Source organism: Macrotis lagotis, chromosome 5 (assembly GCF_037893015.1).
Source record: "Macrotis lagotis isolate mMagLag1 chromosome 5, bilby.v1.9.chrom.fasta, whole genome shotgun sequence".
In the NCBI taxonomy this organism is placed as follows: domain Eukaryota; kingdom Metazoa; phylum Chordata; class Mammalia; order Peramelemorphia; family Peramelidae; genus Macrotis; species Macrotis lagotis.
In genome coordinates this window covers 269,063,949-269,069,948 of record NC_133662.1, presented here as the reverse complement: position 1 = coordinate 269,069,948, position 6,000 = coordinate 269,063,949, and positions in this window count along the sequence as shown.

Here is a 6,000-nt window from a genome sequence, read left to right as displayed (position 1 = left end):
CATTTTAGGCATAACCAGTGTATGGATTTGTTTTTCTCGATTATGTTGATTTGTTACATGGGAGGGCTTTTACTTAAGGGCAATTAGGAGCTGGAATAGAAAGATAATGGTAGGGGTGCAAAAGCTGATTGCTGTGATAGAAGATCATGTGCCCTCCCTTGAAAGGTTGGCTGAAGAGGCTGGAGTCCTCTGCCCATCAGGTGGTCTTACTAACTCAACTTTCTGGCTCTGTATTTCTTTCTGTTGTCTCTCTCTCGGTAAGAGTCTGTCTCTGTTTCTCTGCCTCCCCTTTCTCTCTTTCTCTTCCTATAAGCAACAGGAACACAGAAGATGAGTAAGACCTGCCCAAGTGTGCTCAGGGAAGCTGAGCTGACTTGGCTTAGGGTGAAACAGAAATTCTTGGGGATGGATGAAGCTGCTTTGGGTCTTGACTCCCTTAAAGCTCTCCCAGGACTGCCATCCTTCAGAGTCTCAGCTACTGAGGCATCAGAATTCACTTCAGTTTCCTGATCATCTCCCCTTCATACTTACCAGCCATTTGGGAAGCCTCAAGATTACATTTGATTCCCTTTTTATTTCTTACAGTATAGGAAAACAGAGCTTAACAGAGTGCTCAGGTTCCCTCTCCCCCCTCTGCAGTTGTTACCACTGCTGATCATCTGTTTCTCCACAAATCCTTTTATTTTTAGGTATTTCATGATGCTGTTTTTTCCTGGCTCTCCTATGACCTGTATGATCACTCTTTTTTCTGGATCTTAAGAGTCCCCCAATACTGAATGTTCATCAATATTCTGAGTTGTACTCTCTCTTCTTTGTCTCTTTAATTTTTTAGTGATCTCATCAGCTCCCAAGGATTGAATTATCACTTCAATGCAGTTCATTCTCAAATATACTATAGACATCTGAAATGCAACGTGTCCAGAAAGATCGCCCCCTGCCCCCTCCATGATCTCTCTTCTGAACTTTCCTGTTAGTAGCCAGGATGCTATCCTTGCAACCTCAAGTTCTCCCTTTCTTTGACCCCCCCATATTCAAATAGTTGTGGAATCCTGTCACTTCTATCTCTGCAATGATCTTCAGTCCATCTTGGCTCTGTCTCCTTTTACATAGTTGTTTACCTTTTGTCTCTTAAGAGCAGGGACTGTCTTACCTTTTTCTTTCTGACCCTGGCACTTAGCATAGCATCTGGAACATTTGTTGTTCAATAGTTCAGTCATGTCTGACTCTTTGTGATCCCATGGACTATATTATCCATGAATTTTCTTGGCAATGATACTGGAGTGGTTTGCCATTTCCTTCTCCAGTGAATTATAGAAAACAAATGTTAAATTTATCCAGGGTCACATAACTCATAAGAGTCTGAGGCCAATTCTAAACTCAAGTCTTTTTGCACTTCTAGCCCATTGATCTATCTATCCACTGAGTCACTTAGCTGCCTCTGCCTGGTCCATATTAGGCATAAAATAAATGTTTCTCCTCTGATTGAAAATTCTTATATATAGAAAGTTTCCTTATCTATAAAATGGAAACAATAACACCTATAGTCCCTATCTCATAGAACAGGCTTCTAAAAGCTATATAAATGCAAGAAAGTCTGCTTTAGTAGATACAGAACTATCTTTAGAATCAGAAAGACATGGCTTCATGTCTCACCTCTAAAATAATCCTATTTTTGAACTAAATTTGTAGTCAGGAGACTTGAACTCAAATGTCAGCACTGTCACTTACTTATGTAATGTTGAATAAGTCAACCAGTCTCTTGGTCTCAGTTTCCTCATCTGTAAAATGAATGGATTCTGCTAGATGATCTATGAGATTCCTTCTAGTTTTAGAGCTAAAGGATGATGCTTTAGCTGTCGTTTTGTTTGTGATCCTATGTAGCTTTGTAAAACCAGAATTTGCAGAGTAGGTTCCAAGCTCCATTAGTAGGAAGAATTCTATTTCCTGATGAAATCTTTGGTCTGGGGCCTCTCCTCACATTCAGAGATATACAATTATCAGTTATTATTAGCATCAACAATGACATTTCTTGAACCAGGCCTAACCAAGGAATGATCAATATTCTCTGTGCTCTGGGTAGAAATGTTTACAAAAGAAATTGTCCCCTGTTCATCAGGCAGGGGAGTCTCACTTTGCCTCTTCTGCCCTACCTGGGAGAGTGTTCCTTGAAGTTTGGGTAGGACAAGCCTCTCCCTCAAAGAGAACTTTAATCATTCTTCTTGGATTAAACTGCAGAGTACGATATTGGATACATCAACATTGATCTGATCTCTTTTTCTCCCTCCATCAGCATAATCTCCTTTGGGCAAATAGATATTTTTTAACATCATTTTCATCGACCAATCGTTTTATTGCTTATAGCTATTTCTAAGGTAGAAAGTAGTAAACATTATGCTTCCTGGCAAATTCTCAGTTCTTTCTGAATTAATCTTTGGCTTCTCAATCATTCTCTTTTATAGCAGTGGCAGATGACTGCAGTTTCATTTGGCAGGAAGCTAAGTTAGTGTGGGAGGAAAGCAGAATGGAAAACTATAATTTCAGGGTTTTTTTTATTGTTTTCAATCAGCAACTATCCTGAAGGACATTGGTAGAATTTTATTCTCTTCATCATCCTCATCCACTTTCATCTTCTCTTTCCATCTCCTCCTTTTTCCTTTCTTTCCCCCTTGCTCCTTTTCTTCTCCTCTTTCTCCTCCCCCCCCCTTACCCATTTCTAAGCAAGTAATATTGTAAGTAGGAATGTAAGTGGGATTGGCTAAGATTTGGTGTAATGGGCATGGTGCTGGGAATAGCCATGGTGTTTGGACGTGAAAAGGGATTCAAAGATAGCACATCTGTAAGATTGAACAGCCTAACCGAAAGATCCAAAGTATAAAGTGAGGGAAGTGTAAGCCAGTGATGACCTGGCAGAAGAGGGAGGGTCAGCAGGACCCTCTGTCATGAAGCTGAATGACGGATTTAAGAGAAGGTGGTAGCAGGAGTGATTTGAGAGAGAGTGAAGGTCATAGTGAGAGAGAGGACTTTCCAACTCCTGGATCATGGAGATGGAACTGTCATTATCTCAGTGTCTGTTCTGTCATGGACAGATAACCTCTGTTCTTTTATGAAGTCATTGCGGAATCACAAATATTTTGATGGCTTAGAAAATGAAAATTAAAACCAGTCAACTATATCAGACATGAAAATTGGTACCTTTATTCAAGCTGCTTTCCTGGAACTGACATTCCATGGGGTTCTTTTAGCTCCTAATCAATGAATGAAAGAGAAACATCCACAATGTGCTCGATGCAGACAAAACTACCTTCTCCTAAGTTTTAGTATTACTCGCAATGAATGGCCATTAGAATTTACACCGCCCAGTAGGGTTCTGCCACTAAAAACCTTTAAAGAAATTGTTGGACTTGGTTTCTGAAGCCTTGCCTTTCAATCATAGCTCCACTTCAATAAAAGAAATCACTGAACATCACCATTCAATATTTTTTCAGTATAATGGGATTAATCATATCTACTATTTCCCAAGGTTCTTAAAGAAGAAGCATTTTGTATATCTTAAAACATTTTAGTATAACAAATAGCATTGAGAACAGGCTGGAGTGGACAGGTCTGAAGCAATGCTCTCTGTCTCTTTTGCTGACTCTAGGTTATACCTATTAACCATGGATGTCCTTCAAGGCTTAGCCCTCAGCTTTCTTATGTTCTCTTTATTCAGGAGAGGTTTTTAACATATTTTTTTGTTTCATAGATTCTTTGGGCAGTTTTCAGAGAAAAAAAAAGGTTTTGAATGCATAAAATAAATAAGTTTGTAAAAGAAATCAGTTATATGGAAATAGAATTATTAAAATATCAAAAATGTCATATGGTAGCATGTGTTTATTTGTCCATTCAATTACATTTCAATGCATTTTAAAATAGGAAAGTTAAGGGAAATTCTCTTTTAAAGATAACAATGAAAAGACTTTTTGCTTAGCTTGAATATATTGGAGGGAGGGATCTTTGAATACGTATCACACTCATCACATCCAATTGATTTTAATCTATAATCTGATATGAAAATATCTATAATTTTAAATGATGAAAGTCATATAAAGTTGCTACTACAACTTCTGTAGTCTGTTGTCTATATTCAAAATTGAACAAAATATTAAATTTAAATTAAAGAGGTGAGTGAAAATAAGATGCAATTTTCTTTCCATCCATGTTTTGGGAACCCTTCCACTCCATCCATGGGAACATGAACCCCAGGAAAAAACTCCCGTTCTATGTTATCTAAGCTGGTGATCTTATTAGGACACCCCTCCACTCTATCCATGGGAATTTGAACCCCAGATTAAAAATTATTTTTCTATGCTATCTAAACTGGCAATATATAGGTTATCATCTTTCATCTCTTTGAAATTGATTCCATGAGCAATATATTCAGAATTAGTTTTTTCTGGCAAATGTTAGCATCTGATTACCTCTGGACATCTTGAATTGGATTTTCTGTAGACATTTCAAACTAAACATTAACAAAATAATATCCCTTCTTTAAGAGCAGCTAGGTGACCAGTCGATAGAGCACTGGCCTTGGGGTCAGCAGGATGAGATTTTGCATCTGACCTCAGACATTTGATATTTGCTAGCTGTGTGACCTTGGACAAATCACTGAAACCTGATTGCCCCACATCAAGGGCCATCTCTAGTTATCCTGATTCATATCTGGTCATTGTTCCCAGATGGCTCTGGAGGAGAAAGTGAGGCTGGTGACTTAGCACAAATCCCCTCAGTCAAATCCAATTCGTGTGCTTGTCATAGCATCACCTTTCTGATGTCATGGTCTTCTTTAAGAATGAAAGACAAAGATCATCATCATCTTTCCTACAAACCGTACTCCTTTCGAATTTTCTTATCACTATTAATGAAACTACCATCCTTGTGGTCACCCCATCTCCTACCTTTTGTCTTATCCTTACTCACACTACATATCCAGTATTTTGCCAAATCTTTCTATCTTTACATTTATATCTTGTAAATAGGTTTTGTTTTCTCCTTTATACTAGCATTAATCTGCTGAGTGGCTTCTTCAGCTTTCCTCTGAATTTAGAGCCAGAGTCTTGTGCTTTGTTTCCTTTCTCAAGTTTGCCTTACTCCAATCCATTTTCCTCTCAAGTATCAACCTGATCTTCCTAAGTTTAGATCTGACCATATCACCCTCATTCAAAATACTCCAGTAGTTCCTTGTGATTTTCAGTTTCAAATAGAAAGTCTCCTTCTCAACTTGTCTCTTTCTTACCTTTTGAGTCTTCTTTCAGTATTTCCTTCCTTTCATCTACCTCCTTTCCAACCCAGCGATCCATGGCCCTTTATTTTCCAACCCTATGTCTTTTTAAAAATTATTTTTAAGAAAGATTTATTTATTTTGAGTATTACAATTTTCCCCCTAATCTTGCTTCCATCCCCCCACCCTCCACAGAAGGCAGTATGTTAGTCTTTACATTGTTTCCATGGCATACATTAATCTAAGTTGAATGTGATGAGATAGAAGTCATATCGTTAAGGAAGAAAAATAAAGTATAAGAAATAGAAAAATTACATAATAAGATAATGTTTTTTTTCCCCAAAAATTAAAAGTAATAGTCTTTGGTCTTTGTTCAAACTCCACAATTCTTTCTCTTGATAGAGATGGAATTCTCCATTTCAGACAGCTCCAAATTGTCCATGATTGTTCAACTGATGGAATGAGTGAATCCATCAAGGTTGATCATCACCCCTATGTTGCTGTTAGGGTGAACAATGTTTTTCTGGTTCTGCTCATCTCACTCAGCATCAGTTCATGCAAATCCTTCCAGGCTTCCCCCAGTTCCCATCCCTCCTGGTTTCTAATAGAACAATAGTGTTCCATGACATACATATACAACAGTTTATTAAGCCATTCCCCAACTGAAGGACATTCACTTAATTTCCAATTCTTTGCCACCACAAAGAGGGGTGCTATAAATATTTTTGCATAAGTGATGATTT